The 18,101-nt window shown below is 43.1% G+C and overlaps 1 long non-coding RNA gene across 2 annotated transcripts; it reads left to right on the top strand.

Annotated features, from left to right (window-relative positions):
* Nucleotides 1–15,029: 15,029 nt before the first annotated feature.
* Nucleotides 15,030–16,538, top strand: LOC136959480 (uncharacterized). 2 transcript variants are annotated; one of them, XR_010878744.1, is made up of 3 exons: nt 15,030–15,079; nt 15,536–15,653; nt 16,163–16,538. It is a non-coding gene; the product is annotated as an uncharacterized lncRNA (long non-coding RNA). The 2 variants fall into 2 exon arrangements; XR_010878743.1 differs by lacking the exon at nt 15,030–15,079 and adding an exon at nt 15,085–15,136.
* The last annotated feature ends 1,563 nt before the right edge of the window (nt 16,539–18,101 follow it).

The following is an 18,101-nucleotide window of genomic DNA, read 5'->3' as shown; positions in this document are numbered from 1 at the left end:
TCTTTAAACGCTACTGCAATTTCCAATGTGTCATTTTTATTTCTCAGCCATGGGGAGGTTCTGTTTGTGCACTTCTTTTTGGTTTTCAGTGGTGCAACAGAGTCTAACACAGATAATAGTGCATCATTGAGGTTCTCTACCATTTCATTCAGAGAGCAATCATGGTTAGTCGGCTCATATAGAGCAAATTGTTAATTTAAATTGAAAATGTCATCATAGCTGTATCGTCTAAATATCTTCTATGGACTAAGAATTCTTTTTTGGTTTTTGTTAGGATAATTTCCACATTAAAAAGTATATAATGATGGTCTGAGAGGGGTAGATCAGTTATTGAAATATTATTGATATTTAGTCCAGTTGTTATCACTAGATCTAGTGTGTTTCCGTGCCGGTGTGTTGGGTCTGTTATGTGTTGAGTTAGATTGAAACTGTCAAGGAGATTTAAGAGCTCAATAGTTCTTGGGTCTGCTTTTTTATTTACTTGGATATTTAAGTCTCCGTTTAAAACTACTTTGTCATATCTAGTCACACATAGTGATAATAGTTCAGAGAATTCTTGTATGAATATTGACGAGTGCTTGGGTGGCCGATATATAATAACAAAAAGTATTGATTCGGTTTTGAGCTCTATAGCAAGATATTCATATGATGTGAATTCACCTAGCTCAGTGATTTTGAACAACAGTTTAGAGGAGAAAATAGCTGCGACTCCTCTACCTTTTTTTGATGTCCTTGAAACTTGGTGAAAGCTGTAATCAGGCGGACACGCTTCTATCAAAGTTGCTGTTGCCGTGTCATTGTTTAGCCAGGTTTCTGTTAGACAGATGCAGTCTAAGTTGTTTTCTTTGACCAGATCATTAACTAGGAATGTTTTGTTATTTAGTGATCTAACATTTAGAAGGGCCAGTTTCATCTGTGGGGTATTAACAGATAAAACATGGGTAGATAAATCTGTTGGAAGAATATGGATAGTTCTGTGACTTCTAACACTAGTTTCAGGTTTGTAACCATGCATTTTACCATGCCATTTTCTGTTTGTGACGATGACCGGTATGTCCAATGAAATAGCATGGTGGCTGTCCTAGCGTAGCTTTTCTTTGGGAAAGTCTCTGTCACTGAGCTGTTCCATCACAAGGGAATTCATCCGGGGGGTGCAGATCTGTGCAGGGCCCATGTCCTTGCAGGAGGCTGTTTGAATGTTCTGTTCTGTTCCATGGGAGGTTGTTTGGGATGCGTCAGTCAGCTTAGACACAACAGGGATAGGGAGGGAAGCTTGATTTGTGGTCAGGAGCACGTGACTGATGTTTGCTGTTAGTAGTCGAGATCCTCTACGGTTTGGGTGGAGTCCGTCAGCTTGAAAACGGTCTGCACAGTTCCAGAACACATTGAAGTTATCGATAAATCTCAGTTTGTGTGTCAGACAGACAGATGCCAACCATGTGTTGAAAGATAGTAGTCGACTGAAGGCTTCTTTTCCTCTGCGAAAGCATGCAAATCGGTCCACTGATGAATACATCTTGATATCTGTTAAGTGTGTTTAGTAGCTGGGTGAAATGTTTTTTAAGTATCTCAGTGCCAGTATTCTTGTGTAGGATATCAAACGAGCCAGTGTGGATGATAATCTTAGGGTTGTTTGGTTTATTGTTGAGGATTGTTTTTACCTCTGAGGACAGTTCCTCGACAGATGTGTTGCTAAGACAAATATTTTCTGTCTTTGCCAGTTTAACATGTGCTGTCATGGCATCTCCAATCAAGATAGTGGCCATATGTGGTGTCGTGTTTGCATTTCTAACGTTTGCCTTATCAGTAGCTGCGGGGCCAGTTCTTATCTTATTTGGGTTAGCAATGATAGGACCTTGTGCTAGACCAAGGTTAGACACTGCGTTAGTGCTAGCAGTAGATTCTATAGTGCTAGCAGTGTTAGCTCCTCTAAGTGTTGATGGGCTGTGGGTAGTCTTAGCATACCTTTGATCTTGATAATCCTGTGATATTGTTGTCTGATTAGGCTTGATAGGGGGTCGAACAGCGCCCCGAGTGGTCCGAGAGGGGCTTGGAGTGAAATGGGGGACTCCCGGTCGCAGCAGACGATGATGTGTTGGATTTGCATGTGTGTAGTAGCTACCATCATGGTGTGTCGGCGATCTGGGCCCTTCATGTTTGTTAGCTGCGTGGCTAGCACTCCTGTGCCTCTTCGCCTTGGATTCCACACACAAGGGAGAGAAAGTTCCCAGTGGTTCGAAACTGTTTCTGAGTGTGACAGGAGGAGAGGTGATGCGGGAAGAGTTTCTGCCTCGCTTTTTTTGCTGTTTATCCTTGGTGACAGTCCCATCTCTGATGAAGGTAGAAGCGGCGCTAGGCCTCTTTGGTTTAGCGCCGAGAGCAGGCCATGACTCATCCGGTCCAACGGCCGGTGGAGAGAAAGCTGGTTCCAAGGGTGGCTCATTGGCAGGTAGCTTAGCCTCTGGGCTAGGTAGCATGGAATCTATTATAATTAAGAAAAACGAATTCAATGTAAACACTATTGTCAATGATATACAAGCCATAAACTGTACAAAAATAATGCAATGCTCCTAAGCACCATATAGTATGTTTACAAACTGCAGTGTTTTTGTGAATATACTACCACTAGCTGTGGTGATCATGGCATTTTAAGTTTGCGGACAACACAACCATCGTGGGCCTCATCTCTGACAGTGACGAGTCAGCCTACCAGTGGCGATTTTAGACCCTTTTTAGGGGTCCTCAAGCACCCATAAATTTCATCTCAGCACCCCTAAAAATAATAATAATAAAAAATATATTAATTATTATTGTTTATTATCATTTGATGCTGGTAGTTCATGAGGAAAGGGACATCCTTAGTTTTTTCATTCATTCAATATTTTGCATAATAATGCATAAATGTATTCATTGTTATCCAGTGAAATTAGGGATTTATATTAGCAGGGGGGTTTAGCACTTTTGCAAGGCACTGTATTCATGTCACATTCTCATTGGGGGCTGATCACCCCTAAAGGTCTAATCCTAAAATCGCCCCTGCAGCCTACAGAGAGGAAGTTGATACCCTGACATCATGGTGTCAGGACAATAACCTCTCTCTCAACGTCAGCAAGACTAAGGAGATTATTGTGGAGGCTGCATGAGGAGCATGCACCCCTACAAATCAACGGATCTGAAGTGGAGAAGGTCAACTGCTTCAGAGTCCTTGGGGTGAACATCAGCAATGAACTCACCTGGTCTGCTCACATGGACAAGGTGGACAAAGCAGCCCGGAACTGCTCTTCTTCTTGAGGAGACTGAAGAAGTTTGGCATGGACTCAGTAATCCTCACTAACTTTAACAGATGCACTATAGAGAGCATAGTGACTGGTTGCATCACAGTGTGGTATGGGAGCTGCACAGACAGGGACCGCAAGGCCCTACGTAGTGTGGTCCGGTCTGCTGAGTTCATCATCGGCAGGAAGCTCCCAGCCCTACAGGACATCCTACCACACACGATGCCTCAAGAAAGCTGGCAGGATTCGAAGAGACTGGGTTACCACCCATCCTTCAGTCTTTTTACCCCGTTGCCTTCTGGCAGGCGATACCGAAGCATTCGGTCTCGCACACGCAGACTGGACAACAGTTTCTTTCCAAGGACCATCAGGCGAATGGACATTGATATGGACACTGATACACTTCTAACTTTACACACTGTCACTTTCAGCTACTGGTTGCACTATAAGCAATACTGCACTATTGTACTTCACTTGTCTTAGGTTAGTATAGGTTTATAAGGTTACATTTACATTTATTCATTTAGCAGACGCTTTTATCCAAAGCGACTTCCAAGAGAAAACTTAACAAAAGTGCATAGGTCACTGATCATAACAAAAACATTGCAGGTAGCCAAAACATGCATACATTGTGAAAAACCAAATAAGTGCCAAAGTGAAGAACCATAAGAGCATGTAGTTAAACAAGTTACAATAAACAACATGAACCTCAAAAGTGCAAGAGTATACCTATAGAAAAGCAAGCAACAATAATATATTTCACAGCAAGTACAATAATTTTAAATCAGTTACAACTAACCAACAAGAGCAACAAGTCCCTCATTAACAGTCATTGTGTTCCTGGAGGAAACTAACATCAGGGGTCTCATTTATAAAGCTTGCGTACGCACAAAACAGGGCTTAAAATGTGCGTACGCCACTTTCCATGCAAAGGTTGTGATTTATAAAAAACAAACTTGACGGGAGAATGTGCGGTCCTTCACGCAAACTCTGACCCTCCCGTAGGCCTACGCACATTTTGGAAGCAGTTGGAATTGGCGACGCAGATGACCGTACTGTAGTCAGACTGCAGAAAGTGAATGTGGGAAGAAAATTACTCGTAATATTTATATATTTTGTTTTCCTTACACACGCTTTTTTCACTAGATTTCATAATTATCATGAAGATTAAATCCAGCAGTGTTATTTGCACTTGTACTGACTGATAATTGTTCCATAAACACCTTGTACAATCCAACTCAAATTTTAAATCAAAATTCAGCGCTGTATGTCTCACCATCAGATTGTCCACTACGGGATGTAGGAGGGGGAGATGCCCGAGCCCGACTGCATCGAATACAGGATAACATCACATATCCTACCTTTAGATTAGGCAAGTTTGAGGTGTATGTATAGGCTAACCATTAAATTAGCAGCACATTTCCCGTATTTAACAATGATTAAACATGGACTATACATGAAAGTGATGCACGGGCACCATCTCGCAGTCTCTTTCTTTCTTTTTTCCTTCCCCTGACTCCTGTTATCGTTTTAAGTAAGTAAGTAAGTAAGTAAGACTTACTTATATTTATATAGCACATTTCATACAAGAATTGTAGCTCAAGGTGCTTTACATAAAATCAATAAAAACAATAATACAAGTGATAAACAATTCAAACAAAAATAAAAATCCCAATAAGATCTCTGTTCAAGAGAGAAAACAACTTTAAAAGTAGGAAAACCCTTTTGAGATAAAATTACTTAAATGCTTCGGTAAAAAGGTAGGTTTTAAGCTGTCTTTTCAAAATGTCTAGAGTGTTTGCTTCCCTAATATTTATGGGTAATTTGTTCCATAGTTTTGGGGCGTAATTGACAAAGGCCGTATCACCAATCTTCTTATGACTGCTTATGGTGACCTCTAATAGGCCTCCATTTGATGATCGCAGTGTTCTTAGCTGGTGTGTAGTTTATAAAGGAGTTAGCAATGTAGCTAGGTCCTTGTCCGTGTTGAGCTTTGTATGTGAGGAAAAGGACCTTAAAGTCAATTCTGAAGGTAACAGGGAGCCAGTGTAAAGTAGCTAGGACAGGACTAATGTGTTCTCTCCTTTTAGTTTTGGTTAATAATCTAGCTGCAGAATTTTGAATGAGCTGTAGTCTTTCAGTGGTTTTCTTGGGAAGACCAGTGAAAAGTGCGTTACAGTAGTCCAGCCTGCTGGATATAAAAGCATGAATTAACTTCTCTGCATCATTTTGGTTTATGAATGGTCGTACCTTTGCTATATTCCTCAGGTGAAAGAAAGCTGTTTTGGTCACTTTATTAATGTGAGAGTTGAAATTCAAATCTGAGTCCAGGATTACACAGAGACTCGTCACCTCTGGTTTAAGATAGGGGGTTAAGCCTCCAAGATTCTTAATAAGCATCTCTCTTTTGGATTTGGGGCCACATAGTAGGACTTCGGTTTTGTCTTCATTTAATTTAAGAAAGTTATCATTCATCCATTTGTTTATTGCCAACAGGCAGTTGGTCATGGAATTGATGGCCGTTGCATCGTTGGGTTCAGTGGATATATATAGTTGTGTGTCATCCGCATAGCTATGGAAATCTATGTTATGTTCTCTGATTATGTCGCCGAGTGGTAACATATAAAGAGAAAAAAGTAATGGACCTAAGCAGCTTCCTTGAGCAACCCCGTAGCAGTTCTCATGTTTCTTGGACCTATGGTCATCTAAACTAACATAAAACTTCTTTCCTGTGATATATGATTTCAGCCAGTTCAATACACTATCCGTGAACCCAATAAGATTTTCCAGTCTATTGATTAGGATTAAGCCCATTTTAGAAAAGTTGACCTAGCCTACTGTCAAAGTTCGTCAGCCCACTGAGGGAAGGGCACCCACAGCGAGCTTGGGAAGTTGAGTGTGTAGCCTATTTGTTTTGTTTAGTTTGGGGGGGGGGCACCATCGTAACTTTTTGTGAGCATTTAAATACATCTCTTGTTCTGCCTGTTTTGTAATATACGTGTTTAATATTTCTATACTAAAATAATATCGGTATTATAAGTATTATAGCTATAATGATTTTTCAGTTGGCTATTTTTTGGTGCCCCCTCAGGAGTTGGTGCCCTACGCACAGCGCGTAGTGAGCGTTATGGGAGCGGCGGCACTGGCTAGACTACACAAACACTGTTTTTGACATGATTTAACATAACATTTTGATCAAATCAGAATCAGAATGGGATTTATTCGCCATGAAAGTTTGCACAGACAAGGAATTTGCTTTGGCAGGAAGGTGCATACAATAAACATATAGGAACCTAAATTTAAATATGTGGACTATCTATACTAAGGGTACATAAACTAGCAGTACTAAGTGGAATTAGAATTAAATACAATATACAATAAAATATAAGTTGCCATAATTTACTATATAAAAATAAAAATATTACAAAAAATACAAATGTACAAGATGCAATTTTGCAATGCAGTGCAAAAAGCAGTGTGTTTTAAGCAACAAGTCATTAGAGTCAGTGTGGTCCCTTGGCCTTGTTGAAGAGGCCAACAGCGGAAGGTAAGAAACTGTTTTTGTGGCGTGAGGTATTGGTCCTGATGGACCGCAGCCTTCTGCCGGAGGGGAGTGACTGAAACAGGGAGTGTCCAGGGTGGGAGGAGTCGGCCAATCTTCCTCCCTCGCCTCAGGGTCCTCGAGGTGTGCAGGTCCTCGAGGGTAGGCAGATTGCAGCCAATCACCTTCTCAGCAGTGCGGATGATACGCTGCAGCCTGCTCTTTTCCTTGGCCGTGGCAGCAGCGTACCAGACGGTGATGGAGGAGGTGAGGATGGACTCAATGATGGCTGAGTAGAAGTGCACCATCATTGTCTTTGGCAGGTTGAACTTCTTCAGCTGCCGAAGGAAGTACATCCTCTGTTGTGCTTTCTTGATGAGGGAGCTGATGTTCAGTTCCCACTTGAGGTCCTGGGAGAGGATAGTGCCCAGGAAGCAGAAGGACTCCACAGTGTTGACTGGGGAGTCACACAGGGTGATGGGGGTGAGTGGGGCTGTGTTCTTCCTGAAATCCACAACCATCTCCACTGTCTTAAGAGCATTGAGCTCTAAGTTGTTCTGGCTGCACCAGGTCACCAGGTTGGCTGCTTCCCACCTATAATCAGACTCGTCTCCACCAGAGATGAGCCCAATAAGGGTGGTGTAATCCGCAAACTTCAGGAGTTTGACGGACAGATGACTGGAGGTGCAGCTGTTGGTGTACAGGGAGAAGAGCAGAGGAGAAAGGACGCAGCCCTGAGGTGATCCGGTGCTGATGGACCGGGAGTCAGAGACTTGTGTTCCCAGCTTAACGCACTGCTTCCTGTCAGACAGGAAGTCTGTGATCCACCTGCAGGTGGAGTCTGGCACGTTCAGCTGGGAGAGCTTGTCCTGAAGCAGGGCGGGGATGATGGTATTGAAGGCAGAGCTGAAGTCCACAAACAGGATCCTGGCATAGGATGCCGGGGAGTCCAGGTGCTGTAGGGTGAAGTGGAGGGCCATGTTAACTGCATCGTCCACAGACCTGCTGGCTCTGTAGGCAAACTGCAGGGGGTCCAGTAGAGGGTCTGTGATGGATTTAAGGTGTGCCAGCACCAGGCGCTCGAAAGACTTCATTACCACAGAGGTCAGGGCGACGGGTCTGTAGTCATTATGTCCTGTTGGCCCTGGCTTTTTGGGCACAGGGATGATGGTGGAGGACTTGAGACAGGCTGGCAAATGGCATGTCTCAAGGGAGGTGTTAAAGATGTAGGTAAACACCGGAGACAGCTGGTCAGCGCAGTGCTTGAGGGTGGCTGGAGAGACAGAGTCTGGCCCAGCTGCTTTGCGGGGATTCTGCTTCTTGAAAATTCTGTTAACTTCACCCTCCTGAATGGAGAGAGTCGTCACTGTAGAGGGGGGAGGTGGGAGGCCTCCTGGGTGGGAAGGGGTAGTTCAGGACTGTCCAATTGTCTTTCAAATCTGCAGTAGAACTCATTCAGGTCGTTGGCCAGGCGGGAGTCGTTAGTGGAGTGGGGGGGCTCTGGGCTTGTAGTTGGTAATCTGCCTGAGCCCTCTCCAGCCAGAAGCAGAGTCGTTTGCAGAAAATTGGTGTTTTAGTCTCTCCGAGTACAGTCGTTTAGCCTCCCTCACCGCCTTGCTAAACCTGTTCTTCGACTCCTTGAAACTGTCTTTGTCCCCACTCCTAAACGCGGCCTCTTTCGCTGACCTCAACCTTCTGAGTTTAGCTGTAAACCAGGGTTTGTCGTTGTTGTAGCTCACCCTGGTGCGTGTTGGTATACAGCAGTCCTCACAGAAGCTGATGTATGATGTCACAGCCTCTGTGAGCTTATCCAGACTATTGGTAGCAGTCGTGAACATGTCCCAGTCAGTGCAGTCCAAGCACGCCAGCAGATCCTCCATAGCTTCACTGGTCCACTGTTTTGATGTCCTCACAGCAGGCTTACAGCGCTTTAGCTTCTGCCTGTATGCAGGAATCAGGTGGACCATGGCATGGTCAGAGTGACCCAGTGCTGCTCGGGGGACCGCATGGTATGCTTTGCTGATTGTAGAGTAGCAGTGATCCAAGGTGTTTCCTTCTCTGGTAGGGCGAGTTGCAATAAAGTACTCACATTAAGGAAAGTTAGGACTGCGTTCATAACGTGATATAACATTTTAGTTGACATTGTCCAGGGCCCCTTAGATGTCATGTGCCCCTGGGCAAGTGCCCAGTTGCCCTAATGGCTAAAGATCCTGTAAAGTAAATTCCATGTTTTGCTTCTAAGTACATTATATACGTGTGAAATGAGTTCCTGAAAGCATGTGCAAAGCGCTAAGACTTTGTCACACTGAAATGTGGAGTTAAACCAAAGAACAGTTTCTCTTCCGTTTTCAGATCAGGTTTTAATGGGCGGAGCCAAAAAATGCCCTATCTACGTCATTTCGCCCTATCTACGCCAGATCACTGAATGGCTCCTCCTGCTGTACTGTTATTGTAGCCTACATCAGCTAGCTAGCTAGCTTGAGGATGTCTCCCACCACCCACAACTGCATCTTCCCTGGATGCAAGAAATCCAGCTGCGCTGCAACGCCATTTAAGTTCCCTATTGATAATGAAAGGAAAAATAGGTGGATAGATTTTGTGAAGAGCCACGCTCATGGAAAGCCTAGGATAAACTCCAACAGCCGCCTCTACACTGACCATTTCACGGCGGACAGTTTTAACATGGACCAGAGACAGACGGGGTTCACCAACACACGGCTTCTCTTGCAGCGCGGAGCCGTACCGAGCATCGCCCCTCCGGCCGTTCATCCTCCGGTCGCACCTGGACCATCCACCGCCGCCAGCAGTTCATCACTCAGTTCTGTGCTTGCACTAGATAACTTTTCCAGAGGTATCTCTGCTATGAGTTAGTGCAAACCTCTAAATTGATATTAGGCTACTCGGTGTAGAATGATGGTATTTTGGTGATATGGTAGCTAATGTGTTAGAAGTAGCCTAGCTGGAGAGCTCACTGTCTGCTGTCTCTGGTGTCCATTTTTACTGTTACAGCTCAGGGTAACATTTCATTTATATGCATCTGTATGTTTCACTCATTGAACAAATAAATTCTAATTCTATACGGTTTTGTTCGGCTTGACATAGCGTCCATTATCTGGGTCGAAGGTAGGCACTAGGCAGCGAGGGGCGGAGCTTCAGCTCCTTCAAGCGACACGCCCCCCCAGTCTCAAGCAGAGAAGACTGCTGATTTTTTCACGATTTCAAAGCCTAATTTAACATACTTGTCGGTGTTATTTTTTCATTCGAATTTGGATGGGTAGTTAATAACACATTATTCTGTGGTGTGGCGAACTTAAAACTCGTTTCCAGGTCCACTTTACAGGATCTTTAATCCGGCCCTGCGTAAATCTGATTTTCAGGTTGATTTTCTACCGGCGAATCAGCGAACAGAGGGAGCGACTGAGAACGATGACGTTGATGTCGTGTGCTAGTTTGTGTTGTTGTTCCGTAATGGCGGCGGAGAAAGATGCGAGCAAAGCCATTCGGTCCGTTGTGGCAACGCTGCCGAATATCCAACAGCTAAAGCCGGAGCAAGAACAAGTTTAGCTGAGTTTTGTTGGTGGCCATGATGTTGTGGCCCTCCTCCCCACGGGGTTCGGGAACAGTTTGATTTTCCAGCTACGGCAGCTAGCTCTGTTACAGTAGTGGTGAAGGGATTGGCTAAGGCGAACACTAGCGATTGGTTATGGCAGATCAGAGTGGCTCTGGGCAGATCCAATAGTTTTAAACTTCAACAGAGTACCCGCCTACAAGGAAGTCAACGCTTGTCAATGGAGCGAGGCCAGACTCTCTGTACAAATGCAATGTACGAGAGTCTGGTTAGGACCAGGTTAGGTCCTGCGCACCTTTCCTTTATAAATCACAATCAACGTGAGATTGACCGTACGTGAACGAGCCACTGACCCCGCCCTCAACTTCACTGTAGGACAAATCAACCTCAAAAATAATTTTAAAACACATTTTAGCCTATAGAAACCACAGTCTACGATTGAAACATTTCGTCATAGAAATCCACGTATCTCCACGCTCAGATCCTGTCACTCTGATCCTGACACCCCTGTGTCACCCCTCCCCCCACAAGAGGTTGCACTGGGCCAGATGAGAGTGCAGTCTATAGCCTAACGGTACATAGAAGGTAAGGGAGCTTATCGTCGATGAAGGCTAGACCAGTTGGACGCTGCTAAGTGCAGATACCAAGTTAAAGACAAAAGTAGTCTAAGTACAAATATTCAATTAACAGTTTTTGAATTTTAAATTACCTATTTACAGTAGGCAACCTAGCTTACGTTGGTTAGCTACAGTAGTTAGTCTAATTAGCTAGTGTTAAGGCGTGTCAAACTGGGTAGTGGAGAATGATACAAGGTTAAATACTGGACCAAGTTATTTGTAGTTTAATAATAAGAAATGATGCAATCACAAAAATACACTATGAAAACAACACACCAGGATGTTCTTAGTCTAGTACAGTGAATCAGTCGATGATGCCAAAGCAGCTTCACAGAAACAGAGTCTCAGAATAGATCAAACGAAGGCCTTCGTTGAGAAAGTGGTCGTGACAGAGATCAGAGAGAGAGTTCTGCCCAGTCCAAGTTCTGTCTCCCTGTCCTCGGGAGACAGGTCTTGTACCCCCCAGAGAGGAAGAACTTTGATAGGTGATTGGTCAGAAGACCATGGGGTGGGAATGTGGTTATCCAATTAAATGTCCAGGGCGTTCGTGGTGGGCAGTCCAAGGATCTGGTGATGTTCAGAGAGGGAGGGGGGCGGAGAAGACTCACAGGTCTGATGCAATCAAGGGGGAGTAGATCATCCCAAGGTCCAAATGATGTGTGGGCTGGTGGGAGCTGCGTCTCCAAGGAAAGGGGGGCTGTGTCTCCAAGAGAAAGGGGGGGGGGGGGGGGACCAGTCCACGGTCTGATGATGCATAGGGGCAGGTGAGGACAGGGTCTCCAAGGGAAAGGGGGGGGCAGACGAGGGGTTTGGTGATGTATAGGGGCAGGTGGGGGCAGGGTCTCCAAGGAGGCATGGCTTAGAACAGGGGTCGTATATCCAAAGGTAGTCAGACTGGCCGGTCTGACTCGTCCTGAAGCAGAAAAGAGTTACAGTCCCAGCATCACCTTATCTCCCAAGTTGACACTTTCCATGAACTGAGTAGCCCTATTGTGCTCACTGCGGTCTCTGAGCATCACAAACTTGCCTCCCAAGACAGTTTGCCTGACATCGGCATTCTTGCCCATACACCAAAGTTACATTCTAACACGATCTTACTATACTGATACATTTCAGCACAACCTTACTTTATACAGAAACATCCTGTAGCCTGATCCCATCTGTTCTTTAATAAATCAATTGATCACAATTGGATATATGTTTTAGTATAAAGTATTACACATTTTATATACTTGAGGTAGTGATTGGTATAGCAGCATTGATTAGCAGTATAGTTATCATTCCTTCACACTAGTGCTAGTTAAATTCGGTATTTTGGGAGGGCTGACTATCTTACCTTGTAGCTAGTTTAGACAAACGAATGGTTACTTCAGTCTAGAGAGAGTAGCCTATTACTAACTTCGGGCTGATCACACCGGGAGCGTATTTTTTTAAACATTGCACTTAAAACCCCATTGTTTGCTATGGTACGTCAGTACAGCTCTGTTAAATACCATATGTGTGGCCATAGACATATATACAGTCAGGTCCATAAATATTTGGACATTGACACAATTTTCATCATTTTGGCTCTGTATACCACCACAATGGATTTGAAATTAAACAATCAAGATGTGCTTTAAGTGCAGACTTTCAGCTTTAATTTCAGGGTATTTACATCCAAATCAGGTGAACGGTGTAGGAATTACAACACATTTTATATGTGGCCCCCCCCCCCCCCCTTTTTAAGGGACCAAAAATAATAGGACAAACTAACATAATCATAAATCTAATTGTCACTTTTAATACTTGGTTGCAAACCCTTTGCAGTCAATGACAGCCTGAAGTCTGGAACCCATAGACATCACCAGACGCTGGGTTTCGTCCCTGGTGATGCTCTGCCAGGCCTCTACTGCAACTGTCTTCAGTTCCTGCTTGTTCTTGGGGCATTTTCCCTTCAGTTTTGTCTTTAGCAAGTGAAATGCATGCTCAATTGGATTTAGGTCAGGTGATTGACTTGGCCATTGCAGAACATTCCACTTCTTTGCCTTAAAAAACTCTTTGGTTGCTTTCGCAGTATGCTTCGGGTCATTGTCCATCTGCACTGTGAAGCGCCGTCCTATGAGTTCTGAAGCATTTGGCTGAATCTGAGCAGATAATATTGCCCGAAACACTTCTGAATTCATCCTACTGCTTTTGTCAGCAGTCACATCATCGATAAATACAAGGGAACCAGTTCCATTGGCAGCCATACATGCCCACGCCATAACACTACCTCCACCATGCTTCACTGATGAGGTGGTATCCTTTGGATCATGAGCAGTTCCTTCCCTTCTCCATACTCTTCTCTTCCTATCATTCTGGTACAAGTTGATCTTGGTCTCATCTGTCCATAGGATGTTGTTCCAGAACTGTACAGGCTCTTTTAGATGTTTTTTGGCAAACTCTAATCTGGTCTTCCTGTTTTTGAGACTCACCAATGGTTTACATCTTGTGGTGAACCCTCTGTATTTACTCTGGTGAAATCTTCTCTTAATTGTTGACTTTGACACAGATACGCCTACCTCCTGGGGGGTATTCGTCGTAGCTCGCTAAGCGGTTTAGCGAGCTAATTTTCAGGCTAAGATAAAAAACGCCCCTCTTTTTGGTTCGTGGAAGCAACTTTCGATAAATCACCATAGTAACATATCAATTAGCACTAACCTGCTCCAGAGCAGGCTAACGTAAGTGTAGCTGGATAAGCTTGCCACACCCCCGGAAAATAACATGGCAGCTCCCTTTTTGAGAGACCCAGTTGACCAAGGAGCTATATTTTAGTTCGATTAGCTTTCCATACCAATAGAGTTCTTCGCGATTGCCAAGATCCTTTATTTCACACGGATGAGTTCTTGTTTGAGCGATATCGATTCAGTCGACAAGGACTCATTTATTTGCAAGACCTTCTCGGGCCGTACATTGCAAATATATCACACGCCGCAGCAAGCTTTATGCTTTATTATGAGCTTATGCTGCTGTATGTGAATATGTAACGCTATGTTTTACGAAATGTCTTGTCTTATCTGTTGTGCCTGTGCTTTTTATATGTTTCACTGTGGGAGAGTGGGAAACGTCATATCGATTCCTTTTTATGTCTTGACATGTGAAGAAATTGACAATAAAGCTACTTGACACTTTAACTGTGCTTCAGACTGCATAGCCTTGAGTTTTTTTGCGTCAGGTAGGCTATAGGCTACATTTGTATACAGTATAGGCGATGCAGAAAACATTGGCAAAGCCGCAGCATGCGTTGCTGTAAGAAAAGTGTACTTGGCGCTTAACCAGCTGATGAATCAATTCATCATATTCCCTGGCCATGTCCCAGTCAATGAAATCAAACACATATATAGTACATGATATAAGCGCAGTAGCCTACATATATCCTCATAATTGTCTATGAATTCGTATCACTTAGATACTCGTTGGCCTTGTTTTTATCTAGCCTACTTATTCTGAAAGAGTTGAGATCATTATTTTCGCTAGCAAGATCTCATTCGATTATTAATTTCCATTAAGTCTATACTTACACATTTAAAGAAATGTGATCTGATTGATTGGGGTAATGAGGCACTTAAGATGAGCCTATACATTTCCCCAAAACTTTCGCATTTAGCTTATCGGCAATTTTTTGCCAAGCTGCTTGTCTTGCTCTGGCAGCGGTGGCGGTGTTTGACTTAGCCATGATAATATGCTTATTGTCTTCTTAGAGACTCATTATAATAGTTTGCTCGGATGGCGACAATAGCCTATCACCGCTCTCTCTTTCGTCTTTTCCGCCATCATACCGTAAAAAAATCACGGTTTTGGTGATCGACCTTTCCTGCCTTTTGAAGTAGGACGTGCACGTGCAATTTCCCTGATAAGTTTAGCCTGATTGAAATTAACCACATGATTTGGATGCGGATCAGCCGTTGACGAACCGATATTTGCTGTTCTCACTCATCTCGCTAATGTTAGCGGGCTAAAGGGACAATTGATTAATTTAGCTTCAACCCTTACGACGAACGGGGCCCAGGGGATTGGCGAGACCTTCAAAGTTTTGGCTATGATTCTGATGCCAGAAGTACACCCATATATTTTGCACGATACTGAGATGAAAGCAACTGTTGTATTTCACAAGGTGATGTGTTTGCCAAACTAGCTAGCTCGTAGTGTAGTAAAGTGTCAATCAACAAGTTAGCTGTTGCTAATTTCCTATGTTACGTTGTTTGTGTGGTCGGATTATAACGAATACAGCATAATTCAGATACACCCAGTCAGTCTAACTTGATTGCTATACATCGTTGTGTTCTCTCTTCCATCTCGTAAACCTACGGAGTTGGCAACCAGACCGTGTTCTCAAAATAAGTTACTGGAAACCAGCAAAACAAAAATTAAAGATGCATTACAATCATAGCACATTAGTTTGACTGGATGCACCTGCATTATTTTGTACTCATTATAATCCGACCACACAAACAACGTAACATAGCCTAGTAAATTAGCAACAACTGCTGATTGTCAACCATGTGAGCCATAGGCGAGACTGGAGAATGACTCCCAGACCCCTTGACGAAAGGCGATCAAGCAAGCTCATGCAGCTTGGATACCTTCAAACCTTTTTGGTTGGCTTCTACTTTTCTGGGAAAACCTTTCTGGTGAGTAGATTATTTAAAACCACAAATTACATACACATACCTGTGGCATGATATTGAGATGAAAGCATGACTTGTTGTTTTCCACGATCTGATGTTTTTGCTAGCTAGCTCGTAACTTGCTATGTTTAGTCTAATTAGAGCAAACACAATAATGCAGACATCCATTCTAAATTAGGTTTTGTGATCTATTGCTACCATCTACTGCCATTCATTTCCGTGTTGTTGGAACATTTATTATTCCTCATTTATTGTCAGGCCACAGTTCAAGTATTGCAAAAATGAGGCAAGTGTAATTTGTTTGGAAAATCTAGGCTAGAGCTACTTGATGGAAGACATAGAATAAACCAGACTTTATGCTTATTCAAAATAACAACTTATTGAAATGACAAGACAGTAATGTATGACTGTAATGTTTCATAGGGTTATGAACACACCTCTTGTCATACCACTTGACTGCCTGCTGTTGACCGTTTTCTATATATTGAACATCTCCCTTTCTAATTTTACAGGTGAATGTGAATGTTGGCCCACACAGGCCCCGTTCCAAGAGACAGAAAATGTTGAAAGAGGGTTGCACTGCTGTACAAATTGTCCATGTATAGTACTACATTGCCATCTCTCAGGTGTGCAGAGCAAGTAAGGTACAAGGCAAAAAGCAACCCATCCCTGCTGAACATCAACTAAACCGTTGAGCACCTAATTCCTTGGTGTACCAGCAGTGGCTAAAAGCCCATCTCCCATCCCACATCTTCACCACATTGCATAGAGGGACTATAGAGAGCATCCCGAGGAGCTGCATCACGGCCTGGTTTGGGAACTGCACCACTTTGAACCGCAACTCTGCAGAGGATAGTGAGGACAGCCGAGAAGATAGTCGGGGTCTCTCTTCCCTCCCTTACAAACATACCTAACGGTGCATCCGCAAAGCCACACGCATTGTGGACAAACCCATGCACCCCACACGCACCTGTACATCATCAATATTTTTGCATATGGATGCTACCTCAATAACTAATGTTCACATATGGTATTAGTATATTATGTTTACATTCACATATTGTATATTATCTGTATATTTAGGAGGTTCCCTATATTTTAGCTTATCATAGATGTAATCTATGTTCTGTGTACTTATATGTTATGCCAGGTTGTCTTGCGTTGTCTTGTCTTCAGTGCCCAATTTCAGTGCCCAGTCTGACCTTGTGGTGTTCTGTGCACCTGACAATAAAACACTTGAACTTGAAGTATCCCATCCTCTTTGTGTCTTGGGGAATTTGTCACAAATTTAATCTTGTCTTGTTGGACCAATTTAATTTACCTAATTCTACTTAGTTGTTGTAGTTGTTTAGGTTATGTCAATGTCCTGGAAGAATGTTGTTTCGTTTCATTGTGTAATGTAAGTGTATGAATAAATGCCAGTTGACATGTCAAGACAACAGACCCAGATATGCCAAGCCCATCATGATCCTGGATGTCCATAGTGGATCCTGTGTAAAGGTCCTAAATATAGCCAGTAAATCACACAACTCAAACATGCTTGAGTTGTGATATGTTTTATGGCTCAATGTGTGTGCTAATGATATTCATTGATATGTAACGTGAGTGACGTGATTGTACCCTTTCCTGGACATGTACCTGAAACGAATTCAAGGATGCTGTGGTAAAAATTAAGAAACGTGTTTGTGTGGGTTTTTTATAGGTTGTTGCGAATTAGGGGTATAACTTTACTGTCATTACTGTTCCGAATTTGAAATATTCATATAAGTGAATCCACAGTGATCGGATATGGTATAGGATCGTTTGAAGCTGTCGACAAGCTAACTTGGCTATTACCGATAATATAGGCTGCCATGTTTTTTGTTTTGATCAGTACTCAATGCATTGTGGGTGTCAAAGGGTCAACGAGATAACCTACTCTTCTCACGAGAAAATAATGAGGTGTACGGGGTAAAGTGGTACATCATCGAAGTTCATCTTTGTTGCCGGAACACAAAAGAATCCAAGATGGCCGCAAGTAAATACGAGACGAAAGACAGATGAATGTCAGATGTTTTAGATGCATATTTGTGAATGTATATCTATTATTTCAATCTCTGGTTGGTTATACAATAGGTAAAATGTGTTGAAAGTGATAGCCAAGTCAAGGAAAACGTATAATATTATGGTTTACTAGGTGACGTGAGTAAAGCGTGAGTTATTTTTGGTTAGCTGTTAGCTAACATTAGCTAACTAAATTGTCTGAACGTTTACATATGGATAATAAAGGTATACTTTATTTTTGCAAAATATACAGTACATTGAGACTTATGTTTATAATATACACGTAGGCTACTGCTGAAGGCTCTATTGTGACGTAATAAGCCAAACTGGACATTCTAAGGACGCGTTCGAAATCACACCTGTGTGATCGTACTCCCCAGGGCCCACCCAGAAGAAATCACACAGGTG

Source organism: Osmerus mordax, chromosome 16, assembly GCF_038355195.1.
Source record: "Osmerus mordax isolate fOsmMor3 chromosome 16, fOsmMor3.pri, whole genome shotgun sequence".
NCBI classification, from domain to species: Eukaryota; Metazoa; Chordata; class Actinopteri; order Osmeriformes; family Osmeridae; genus Osmerus; species Osmerus mordax.
This window is presented reverse-complemented; position numbering and strand designations above follow the sequence as displayed.